Here is a 13,009-nt window from a genome sequence, read left to right as displayed (position 1 = left end):
CATACGGCTTTATTAAAGGAAAAATAAAAAAGTTATGGCTTTTGGAATGTGGGGAGGAAAAAGCGAAAATGAAAATCCCAAAAATGCCTGCAGACTAAAAGGGTTAATAAGGGAAGGACATGAGGTGAACACTTTTCCATTTTTATTTTTTAATACACACAAACAACAACAATAAAAATTAAAGGTGGCATGACTATCAATAGTGAAACAAGGTTTTAGGTATAGATATAAGACAGTTAGTGCTATAAGTAACAAAAGCATAAAGGGCAACTTTAGGTCAAGAATGGGTGATAATAAATACAAACCAATAAAAATTCAGGTTATGTCTTGATGTTGCTTTGTATGTAAACTGTAATGTGTTGTGTGTACATGATACATTGTGTGTACCCTAAGGTATGCTGCCTAAAATCACAAAAAAGGCCATAATTACTGATACAAGGGAAAATGAATACACCAGTTCCGAGCAGAATGCAGACAAGCCACAATGGAGGGAGATTGCACAAATGCAAAGGTATGATGTCCTACACTACCATGCACCTTGAGGTAAGGGGTTTGGTGAATTGGTGGACTGCGATACGCGCAGCACTGCCATATCTTGCCATGGTTTGTTGAAGTAGGAATGTCAGTTACCTAGCTGGCAGCTAAACAGTAGGAGGCATCAGTGTCAGTGTGGCCCCAGAAGGAGCTTGACAAAGATGTAGGCTTTCCCCAAAGTGCCACCACACATTATCATGTCCCAATAATGTCCCTAAACAGTTTTATTGCTCCCATAGTGCCGCAATACAGTATCATGCCCCCTTAGGCCCCATAACACAGAATCATGCTCCCTTAGGGCCCCTACACAGTATAATGTCCCTATAGTATATTTCCCACTGGTATATTTCCCACAGTATCATGGCCCTCTAGTGCCCTTACACACAGTATAATGCATCCATAATGCTGCCCACACAGTATAATGCCCTTATATAGCCCCACACACAGTATAATGCCCCCATAGGGCCCCCACACACACATTATCAGGCCCACTGAGTACACCTCACAAAGTATAATGCCCCCATAGTGCCCCTCCACACAAGATAATGACCCGATAGTGCCTAGCTACACTCACCATGCCTTAATAGTGCTTCCCTTCACACAGTATCATGCCCCTATAGTGCCACCCAACCAATGGCGGATCATCATTGGGCATTTTGGGTGGCAGCCTGGGGCTCGACGCTTCCGGGGGGCCCATGGCAGCCCCAAGTACAATGCGTTCTTGCCGCTTGCCACGAATCGCTGAAAAAACCGCGAAAAAAAACTGCATTGTGTATGTCCTGTAAAGGACCTGCAGACATAAAGGTCACATGACCTTATGTCTGCAGTTCATGTTACCGATTAGAGACCTGCTGGTCAAATGACCACAGGTCCTACAACAGCTTCAAGAGAGAAGACCGTGGGGTGAGGTGAGCTTCTAGGTAAGTATAAGGGGATCATGGATTTGTTTAATGGGTCTAGGGTCTGTGTTTAGGGGTCTGAATTTAGGTGGTCTGGGGTCTGTATTTAGGTGGTCTGGGGGCTGTATTAGTTTAAGGGGTCTGGGGGTCTGTATTTAGGAAGTCTGTATTTAGGGGGTATGTATTTAGGGGGTCTGTATTAGTTTAGTGGGTCTGGTCTCGGGTCTGTATTTAGGAGGTCTGGGGTTCTGTATTAGTTTAAGGGTCTGGGGTCTGTATGTAGGGGGTCTGGACTGGGGTCTGTATTTAGGGATCTGGTCTGAGTTCTGTATTTAGGAGGTCCGGGGTCTGTATATTTAGGGGGTCTGGTCTGGGGTCTGGTCTAGGGTCTGTATTTAGGAGGTCTGGGGTCTGTATATTTAGGGTGTCTAGTTTGGGGTCTGTATATTTATGGTGTTTAGTCTGGGCTCTGTATTAGTTTATGGGGGTCTGTATTTAGGGGTCGGGGTTCTGTATTAGTTTATAGAGTCAGGTATGGGGTCTGTATTAGTTTATGGGATCTGTATTTAGGGGGCCTGGTCTGGGGTCTGTATTAGTTTAGAGGGGTCTGGTCTGGGGTATCTATTAGTTTAGGGAGTCAGGTCTGGGGTAATTAGTTTAGGGGTCAGGTCTGAGGTCTGTATTTAGGGTCTGGTCTGGGGTCTGTATTAGTTTATGGGGTCTGTATTTAGGTATCTGGTCCAAGGTCTGTATTTAGGGTGCTTGTTCTGGGGTCTGTATTTGTTTAGGGTGCTTGTTCTGGAGTCTGTATTTAGGGGGCCTGGTCTGGCGTCTGTATTAGTTTAGGGGGTCAGGTCTGGGGTCTGTATTTAGGGGTCTGGTCCGAGGTCTGTATTTAGGGTGCTTGTTCTGGGGTCTGTATTTGTTTAGGGTTCTTGTTATAGGGTCTGTATTTGCTTAGGGGGGTCTGGTCTGGGGACAGCAATGGTTTTGAAGGTCTGGAGTCTGTATGCTTTCTAATTTATTACTATTTATGTTTAGACATTCATGTTATACACACTTCACCAATATATGTACATCCCATACATTTTATACCTCATATAAATTTTCATTTTTTTTTTTGTTCTGACATATATCCCAGTTAGAGTACAACAACGACATCTCTATTTATCCTACAGATTTATCCTCTCCTCAAACTTCTGTGCATCTTACTGGCACTTGTCTAATTGTCCGTGATACAACAAATACCTCGTCTTTTCTGGGATCAGCTGAGCGCTTACGTGTCGGGGGGGGTGTCTGCGTGGTCTTGCGGCGTCGTGTCTCCATCTGGGTGTGCGGAGTCGGAGTGACGTGACTGTCACTCCCACTCTGACCTCTCCGGATGACGCGGCACCGGAAGTGCATAGTTTGACATCTCCGTACCCGAGGTATGTCGTTCTATAGAGGCTGCCCTGTTTTCAACTTGAATTTCTCACTTCCCACACATGATTAGACAATGGCTACTTAAATACTCTGCTTCCGCTGGAGAGACACCACCCAGGACGAAGGCAATTCGCCGAAACACGCGTCGGGCTGGTGTCTCTGCAGTGCAGGAGTTTTAACATGGGTAAGTGACTGTGATTCCAATAGACTATTACCATGAGTTTAGCTGTGCTTACAAGTTATACATACTTATCTGCTCTTCTTGTTTAACATTAGGGCTCTGACCTTATCACATGCATGGGCTGTTTATGCTCATTTAAATATTTAAAAAGCAGCATATATTGAGTGATCATTCGTCTTATACAATCCACATCCATTTTATATATATTATATTCATGCCCAGTTACCTCCTGCCTTGTAGGACACCTAGACTCTGCATTGTATGTTTCATGTTTTAATCTGTATTGTTGCATATATGTCAAAAATAAAGATTTTGTACTTTTTCATAAAATAATTGTGTTAATTGACCTTTTCTGTAGGCTACATTATATATATATAATAGGTCAATGCACCAAGTTTATACTTGGTTTTACGTCTAATCTTTTGTTCTGGCGGTCAGTCAAAAAAAGATCAGTTCCTGAATGTACCAATTGGTGGTGTAAAGGATCTGCCAAGCACAACTTCTGTGGATACGCCCATAGGTAATCAGTCTGCACCTGAGTCTATGTCTCTGAGACTGACTCCATCTTCCACCACTCAGGATGGCAGGCTTAGGAGTGGGAGAGCCTATCGCAGCCTGGCCAGACGGAGCTAGCTCCCACCCTCTGTCTATTTATACCTGCCTTTCCTGTTCCTCCTTTGCTTGTGATTCTTCTTGTGTGGTTTCCTGGCCCAGCTACAGCTTCTGACTATTTGATCCTGCTCCATACTGACCCCGGCTTACTGACTACTCTTCTGCTCTGCGTTTGGTACCTCGTGCACTCCTGGTTTGACTCGGCTCGTTCACCACTCTGTTGCTCACGGTGTTGCCGTGGGCAACTGCCCCATTTCCCTTAGCTTTGTGTTCCCTTGTCTGTTTGTCTCGTGCACTTACTGAGCGTAGGGACCGCCACCCAGTTGTACCCCGTCGCCTAGGGCGGGTCGTTGCAAGTAGGCAGGAACAGAGTGGTGGGTAGATTAGGGCTCACTTGTCCGTTTCCCTACCCCCATCATTACATAATCACAAGCCCATATACCTAGTCTACCCTGGTCCCTGTCACTACTATGGACCCCCTAGAGACCCTGGCCCAGCAAATGCAGGGTCTCTCTCTACAGGTCCAGGCCCTGGCTCAGAGGGTCAACCAGCCTGACGCTACCATGGTAGTGCCCCTCACCTCACCTCTTGAACCCCACCTCAAGCTGCCTGACCGGTTCTCAGGGGACCGGAGGACTTTTCTCTCCTTTTGGGAGAGTTGTAGGCTTTACTTTCGCTTAAAGCCTCACTCCTCAGGTTCTGAGAGCCAGCGGGTGGGTATAATTATGTCCCGGCTCCAGGAAGGGCCTTCTCCTTGGCTCCTGACGCCCCTGAACTATCCTCCGTTGATCGTTTTTTTCTGCTCTCGGACTCATTTATGACGAGACTGACAGGACTGCCTTTGCCGAGAGTCAGCTGGTGACCTTACGCAGGGTGAGAGACCTGTTGAGGATTATTGTTCTGACTTTAGGAAGTGGTGCGTAGCTTCTCGGTGGAATGACCCTGCCTTAAGGTGCCAGTTTAGGTTGGGTCTGTCGAACGCCCTGAAAGACCTGCTAGTTAGCTATCCCTCTTCTGACTCCCTAGACCGACGTCTCAGGGAACGACAACTTGAACGTTTTTGTGTTTTCCCCTCTGACTCCCCCATGATGCCTCCCGAGGTCCCGTTGCTTCGCTCTTCCACGGAAGACTCGGAGGTACCTATGCAACTCGGGGCCTCCGTGTCCCCCCGACAACGTAGAGAGTTCCGCAGGAAGAATGGTCTCTGCTTCTAATGTGGGGATGACAAGCATCAAGTGAACACCTGTCCTAGGCGTAAGAATAAGCAGCCGGAAAACTTCCGCTCCTAAGTGATCATCGGGGAGGTCACTTGGGCGCACAGGTATTTCCCGTAAATATGAAACGTTATAAAATCTTGCTTCCCTTTCAGGTCTCTTTTGGTGGTAGGTCTGCTACCGGCAGTGCCTTTGTGGATTCAGGGTCTTCTGCTAATATCATGTCTGTGGAATTTGCTATGTCTCTAGCTATGCCTTTGATTGATTTGCCTAAACCTGTCCCGGTAGTGGGTATCGATTCCACTCCTCTTGCTAATGGTTATTTTACACAGCATACCCCTGTTTTTGAACTCCTTGTTGGCTCCATGCATTTGGAGCAGTGCTCTGTACTGTTGATGCAGGGATTGTCGTCCGATTTGGTTTTAGGCCTTCCCTGGTTGCAGTTGCATAATCCCACGTTTGACTGGAATACTGGGGAGCTCACCAAATGGGGTAATGAATGCTTGACGTCATGCTTTTCTGTTAATTCTATTTCTCCCCCTGAGGAGTTGAACACGCTACCTGAGTTTGTTCAGGACTTCGCTGATGTTTTCTCTAAGGAGGCCTCCGAAGTGTTACCTCCTCATAGAGAATACGATTGCGCTATTGAATTGGTACCAGGAGCTAAGCTCCCTAAGGGTAGGATATTTAATATTTCTTGTCCCGAACGTGAAGCCATGAGAGAGTATATCCAGGAATGCCTGGCCAAGGGTTACATTCGCCCCTCTATTTCTCCGGTAGGTGCTGGCTTCTTCTTCGTAGGGAAGAAGGATGGTGGTCTTAGGCCATGCATTGACTACCGTAACTTGAATAAGGTCACTGTAAGGAACCAGTATCCCCTTCCTTTTATTCCTGATCTCTTTAATCAGGTTCAGGGGCCCAATGGTTCTCTAAGTTTGATCTACGGGGGGCGTATAACCTTATCCGCATAAAAGAGGGGGATGAGTGGAAGACTGCGTTTAACACGTCCGAAGGTCATTTCGAATACCTCGTCATGCCCTTTGGGTTGTGTAATGCTCCTGCGGTCTTCCAGAATTTCATAAATGAGATTTTAAGAGATTACCTGGGGGTATTTCTTGTAGTGTACCTTGATGACATACTGGTGTTTTCCAAGGACTGGTCCTCCCACATTGAGCATGTCAGGAAGGTGCTCCAGGTCTTTCGGGAAAACAAACTGTTTGCGAAAACCGAAAAATGTGTGTTTGGGGTACAGGAGATACCATTTTTGGGTCAAATCCTCACTCCTCATGAATTCCGCATGGACCCCGCCAAGGTCCAGGCTGTGGCGGAATGGGTCCAACCTGCCTCTCTGAAGGCGTTACAGTGTTTGTTGGGGTTCGCTAATTATTACAGGAGATTTATTGCTAACTTCTCGGTCATCGCTAAGCCTCTTACGGACCTCACTCGCAAAGGTGCTGATCTCCTCCTGTAATGGCAGGGGGTAGGGAGACGGACAAGTGAGCCCTAATCTACCCGCCACTCTGTCCCTGCCTACTTGCAACGACCCGCCCTAGGCGACGGCGTACAACTGGGCGGCGGTCCCTGCGCTCAGTAAGTGCACGACAAACACGACAAACATACAAAGGAACACAAGCAAGGAAAAGGGACCGTTGCCCACGGCAACACCGTGAGCAACCAGAGTGGTGAACGAGCCGTGTCAAGCCAGGAGTGTGCGAGGTACAAAACGAAAAGCAGAAGAGTAGTCGGTAAGCCAGGGTCTGTATGGAGCAGGATCAAAAATAGCAGGAGCTGTAGCTTGGCCAGGAAACCACAAGGAAAGAAACACAAGCAATAACAAACACCGAGGGACAGGAAGTGCAGGCTTAAATAGACCGAGGGCGGGAGCTAGCTGAGTCTGGCCAGGTTACGATAGGCTCTCCCACTCCTAAGCCTGCCAGCCTGAATGGTGGAAGCAGGAGTCAGTCTCAGGGATGTATTCTCAGGTGCTGACTGATTAGTTCTGGGAGTTAACCCCGAAGCTGTGCCTGGCAGATCCTTTACAGTACCCCCCCCCTTTTATGAGGGGCCACCGGACCCTTTCTAAGTGGACCTGGCTTACTGGGGAAACGCAGGTGGAACCTCCTGACCAATACCCCAGCGTGAACATCCCGGGCGGGTACCCAAGTCCTCTCCTCGGGCCCGTATCCTCTCCAATGGACCAGGTACTGGAGGGAGCCTTGGACCATCTTGCTGTCCACAATCCTGGCCACCTCGAATTCCACCCCCTCCAGGGTGAGGATGGGAACAGGAGGTCTCCTCGAGGGAGCCAAGGACGGGGAGCAGCGTTTGAGGAGGGAGACATGAAACACGTCGTGTATCCGAAAAGACGGGGGTAACTCCAGCCGGAAGGAGACAGGATTGAGGACCTCAATGACCTTATACGGCCCAATAAAGCGGGGAGCAAAATTCTTGGACGGAACCTTCAGACGCAAGTTCCTAGACGACAACCACACCAGATCCCCGACCATAAACAGGGGGTTAGCAGAACGTTTTTTATCAGCCTGAGTTTTTTGTACGCTCTGGGACACCTCTAGGTTTTTCTGAACCTGGGCCCAGACTGTGCACAGTTCCCGATGAACGACCTCTACCTCGGGATTGTTGGAACTACCAGGTGAAACGGAGGAAAACCGTGGATTAAACCCAAAATTACAAAAAAAAGGAGAGACCCCTGACGAGTTACTGACCCGGTTATTAAGGGAAAATTCGGCGAGGGGAATGAAAGAGACCCAATCAAATTGACAGTCAGAGACAAAACACCTTAAGTATTGTTCTAGAGATTGATTAGTCCTCTCCGTTTGGCCATTGGTTTCAGGATGGAAGGCAGAGGAGAAGGACAGATCAATCCCCAACTTCATACAGAAGGCTCTCCAAAACAATGAAACAAATTGTACCCCTCTGTCCGAAACAATATTGACAGGGACCCCATGGAGACGCAGGATGTGTTTGACAAACAAGGTAGCCAACGTTTTGGCGTTGGGTAGTTTCTTGAGGGGCACAAAGTGGCACATCTTACTGAAGCAGTCCACCACCACCCACACCACCGACTTGCCTTGGGATGGAGGCAAATCGGTGATAAAATCCATGGAGATATGTGTCCAAGGTCTCTGGGGAATGGGCAACGAATGCAATAAGCCCGCTGGTCGGGACCTGGGAGTCTTGGACCTAGCACAAACCTCACAAGCGGCGACGTAGGCCTTAACGTCTTTAGGCAACCCAGGCCACCAATAATTTCTGGTAATGAGGTGTTTGGTACCCAGGGTGCCTGGATGGCCAGATAGACGTCTCCTCGTGTTTGACAAACAAGGTAGCCAACGTTTTGGCGTTGGGTAGTTTCTTGAGGGGCACAAAGTGGCACATCTTACTGAAGCGGTCCACCACCACCCACACCACCGACTTGCCTTGGGATGGAGGCAAATCGGTGATAAAATCCATGGAGATATGTAATGGCAGGGGGTAGGGAGACGGACAAGTGAGCCCTAATCTACCCGCCACTCTGTCCTTGCCTACTTGCAACGACCCGCCCTAGGCGACGGCGTACAACTGGGCGGCGGTCCCTGCGCTCAGTAAGTGCACGACAAACACGACAAACATACAAAGGAACACAAGCAAGGAAAAGGGACCGTTGCCCACGGCAACACCGTGAGCAACCAGAGTGGTGAACGAGCCGTGTCAAGCCAGGAGTGTGCGAGGTACAAAACGAAAAGCAGAAGAGTATTCGGTAAGCCAGGGTCTGTATGGAGCAGGATCAAAAATAGCAGGAGCTGTAGCTTGGCCAGGAAACCACAAGGAAAGAAACACAAGCAATAACAAGCACCGAGGGACAGGAAGTGCAGGCTTAAATAGACCGAGGGCGGGAGCTAGCTGAGTCTGGCCAGGTTACGATAGGCTCTCCCACTCCTAAGCCTGCCAGCCTGAATGGTGGAAGCAGGAGTCAGTCTCAGGGATGTATTCTCAGGTGCTGACTGATTAGTTCTGGGAGTTAACCCCGAAGCTGTGCCTGGCAGATCCTTTACACCTCCACTGGCCTCCTGAGGCTGTCCAGGCTTTTGAGGTCCTTAAGAAGTGCTTTATCTCAGCCCCGGTGCTGGTTCAGCCCAACCAAATGGAGCCATTTATCGTGGAAGTTGACGGATCCGAGGTGGGAGTGGGGGCTGTGTTGTCCCAGGGTACCAGGTCCTTCACCCATCTCCGTCCCTGTGCCTACTTCTCCAGGAAGTTTTCGCCCACTGAGAGTAACTATGATATTGGCAACCGCGAACTCTTAGCCATTAAATGGGCATTTGAAGAGTGGCGCCACTTCCTGGAGGGGGATAGGCACCAGGTAACGGTCCTTACTGACCACAAGAATCTGGTTTTCCTAGAATCTGCCCGGAGGCTAAACCCGAGACAAGCTCGATGGGCGCTATTTTTTACCAGATTCAACTTTTTGGTTACTTATAGGGCTGGGTCTAAAAATATTAAGGCCGATGCACTGTCGCGTAGCTTCATTGCCAGCCCTCCTTCGGAGGAAGATCCTGCTTGTATTTTGCCTCCTGGTATAATCATTTCTTCTATTGATTCTGATTTAGTCTCTGAAATTGCGGCTGATCAAGGTTCAGCTCCCGGGAACCTTCCTGAGGACAAGCTGTTTGTTCCCCTGCAATTCCTGTTAAGGGTACTTAGGGAAAATCATGACTCCACACTATCTGGTCATCCAGGCGTCCTGGGTACCAAACACCTCATTGCCAGAAACTATTGGTGGCCTGGGTTGCCTAAAGACGTTAAGGCCTACGTCGCCGCTTGTGAGGTTTGTGCTAGGTCCAAGACTCCCAGGTCCCGACCAGCGGGCTTACTACGTTCTTTGCCCATTCCCCAGAGACCTTGGACCCATATCTCCATGGATTTTATCACCGATTTGCCTCCATCTCAAGGCAAGTCGGTGGTGTGGGTTGTAGTAGACCGCTTCAGTAAGATGTGCCACTTTGTGCCCCTCAAGAAACTACCCAATGCCAAGACGTTAGCTACCTTGTTTGTCAAACACATCCTGCGTCTCCATGGGGTCCCTGTCAATATTGTTTCGGACAGAGGGGTACAATTTGTTTCATTGTTTTGGAGAGCCTTCTGTATGAAGTTGGGGATTGATCTGTCCTTCTCCTCTGCCTTCCATCCTGAAACCAATGGCCAAACGGAGAGGACTAATCAATCTCTAGAACAATACTTAAGGTGTTTTATCTCTGACTGTCAATATGATTGGGTCTCATTCATTCCCCTCGCCGAATTTTCCCTTAATAACCGGGTCAGTAACTCGTCAGGGGTCTCCCCCTTTTTCTGTAATTTTGGGTTTAATCCACGGTTCTCTTCCGTTTCACCTGGTAGTTCCAACAATCCCGAGGTAGAGGTCGTTCATCGGGAACTGTGCACAGTCTGGGCCCAGGTTCAGAAGAACCTAGAGGCGTCCCAGAGCATACAAAAAACTCAGTCTGATAGAAGACGTTCTGCTAACCCCTTGTTTATGGTCGGGGATCTGGTGTGGTTATCGTCTAGGAACTTAAGCCTTAAGGTCCAGTCCAAGAAGTTTGCTCCCCGGTCTATTGGGCCGTATAAGGTCATTGAAGTCCTCAATCCTGTCTCCTTCCGACTGGAGTTGCCCCCATCTTTTCGAATACACGACGTGTTTCATGCCTCCCTCCTTAAACGCTGCTCCCCGTCCTCGGCTCCCTCGATGAAACCTCCTGTTCCCATTCTCACCCCTGAGGGGGTTTTATTCGAGGTGGCCAAGATTGTGGACAGCAAGATGGTCCAAGGCTCCCTCCAGTACCTGGTCCATTGGAGAGGATACGGGCCTGAGGAGAGGACTTGAGTACCTGCCCGGGATGTTCACGCTGGGGTATTGGTCAGGAAGTTCCACCTTCGTTTCCCCAAAAAACCAGGTCCACTTAGAAAGGGTCCAGTGGCCCCTCATAAAAGGGGGGGTACTGTAAAGGATCTGCCAGGCACAACTTCTGTGGATACGCCCATAGGTAATCAGTCTGCACCTGAGTCTATGTCTCTGAGACTGACTCCATCTTCCACCACTCAGGATGGCAGGCTTAGGAGTGGGAGAGCCTATCGCAGCCTGGCCAGACGGAGCTAGCTCCCGCCCTCTGTCTATTTATACCTGCCTTTCCTGTTCCTCCTTTGCTTGTGATTCTTCTTGTGTGGTTTCCTGGCCCAGCTACAGCTTCTGACTATTTGATCCTGCTCCATACTGACCCCGGCTTACTGACTACTCTCCTGCTCTGCGTTTGGTACCTCGTGCACTCCTGGTTTGACTCGGCTCGTTCACCACTCTGTTGCTCACAGTGTTGCCGTGGGCAACTGCCCCATTTCCCTTAGCTTTGTGTTCCCTTGTATGTTTGTCCCGTGCACTTACTGAGCGTAGGGACCGCCGCCCAGTTGTACCCCGTCGCCTAGGGCGGGTCGTTGCAAGTAGGCAGGGACAGAGTGGTGGGTAGATTAGGGCTCACTTGTCCGTTTCCCTACCCCCATCATTACAGGTGGTATTTCTAATTTATTAGTCTGAGTAAAAGGGGTTGTCCAGGCACATTGATAGGTCATCAGTATGAAAAACTGGTCCGTGCCCGGACAACCCCTTTAATGTATGGTCCTGGGCCTTGGTGTCTGAATTTTTGTGTTTCTATAGAGGCTGGAAATGACTGCAGAAGCGAGGAGCAAAGACGTCTCATCAGGAGAAGTCGCCATACTCGTCTGTGTCAGATGGAGAAGAAAAGATAACAACTCCCATCAAAGTAGACGTCACTTGTGAGTTACTGGATCTATAGAGGATCTGTTCCCTCTCCTGACATGTCTGTTGTAGGAAAACCTTGTATTCCAAATTAGGTCTTTGTGTACCCAGGACTAATAGACAAATGTGTGTTACCATTCTCATTGTCAAGAGAATCTGTCCCTACACAGTGTGATACTGTCAGCGATGGTTGGAGACTGTCAGTATGTAGGGACACAGCCCTTTGACAAGAGTAATCGTAACACCCCTTTGTCAACGCTCCAGGAGAAATCTGGCAACATTATTATGCAATATGTATCCCACACAGGATAATCCCCCTAAGGGCCCCCAATACATTATAGTGCCCCTTATTGCCCAGACACACAGTATCACGCCTCCATAGTGCTCTCACACAGTATAATGCCCCGTAGTGTCCTACCACATAGTATACTGACCCGATAGTGCCTCCATACACACAGTATAATGCCCTCATAGTGCCTCCTCCCACACATTATCATGCCCCTGTAGTGCCTCCCCCCACACACTCAGTACCATACCCTCATAGTGCCCCCCACACACAATATAATGGCCACATAGTGTCCCCCATAAAAGTATATTGCCCCATAGTGCCCCCACACAGTATAATTCCGCCCTTGTGCCTGCCCACACATTATAATGCCCTCATAGTTCCTCCCCACAAAGTATTATGACCCCATAGTGCCTCCCCCGCACACAGTATCATGCCCCCATAATGCCTCCCCACACAGTATATTATCCCCATAGTGCATTACCACACCGTATAATGCTCTCATAATGCCTCTCCACATAGTTTATTGCCACCATAACACTGTGAAATGCTTCTATAGTAGCACCTCATACAGTATAATGCCCCCATATTGATTTCCCACACAGTATAATTTTCCTATAATGCTTCCCTACACAGTATAATACCCCCATAGTGCCTACTCACACAGTATAATGCCCCTATATTGCCCAATATTTCTCTGCACACAGTATAATGCCCGTATGGTGACCCCACACACTAGATAATGTCCCATATTGCCTCCTAAAAATAATGAAATAAACACCTACCTGTTCCCACGACGAATGGAGGTGATTCCTCTGCAGATCTTCTCCAGTCTATGCTGTGTTTGCCTCTGCACAGGCAGGAGAGATGACATTTACAGAAGGTGTCACAGGGTGAATGGTGGAGCAGGGAGCTGACTGATCAGCACTGTATTCACTGTATGCTTTGAAGCAAAATGATGGTTGGTACCATTTATTTTTGTGAAACAGCAACTCCCAGCATACCCTTATCCTCTTCACACACCAGAACGTGTCGGTACGTCCTTGTGCAGGGGGAGAA

The sequence above is a fragment of the Rhinoderma darwinii genome, chromosome 2 (assembly GCF_050947455.1).
Source record: "Rhinoderma darwinii isolate aRhiDar2 chromosome 2, aRhiDar2.hap1, whole genome shotgun sequence".
Classification (NCBI taxonomy): Eukaryota; Metazoa; Chordata; class Amphibia; order Anura; family Rhinodermatidae; genus Rhinoderma; species Rhinoderma darwinii.
Note: the sequence above shows the minus strand (reverse complement) of the source record.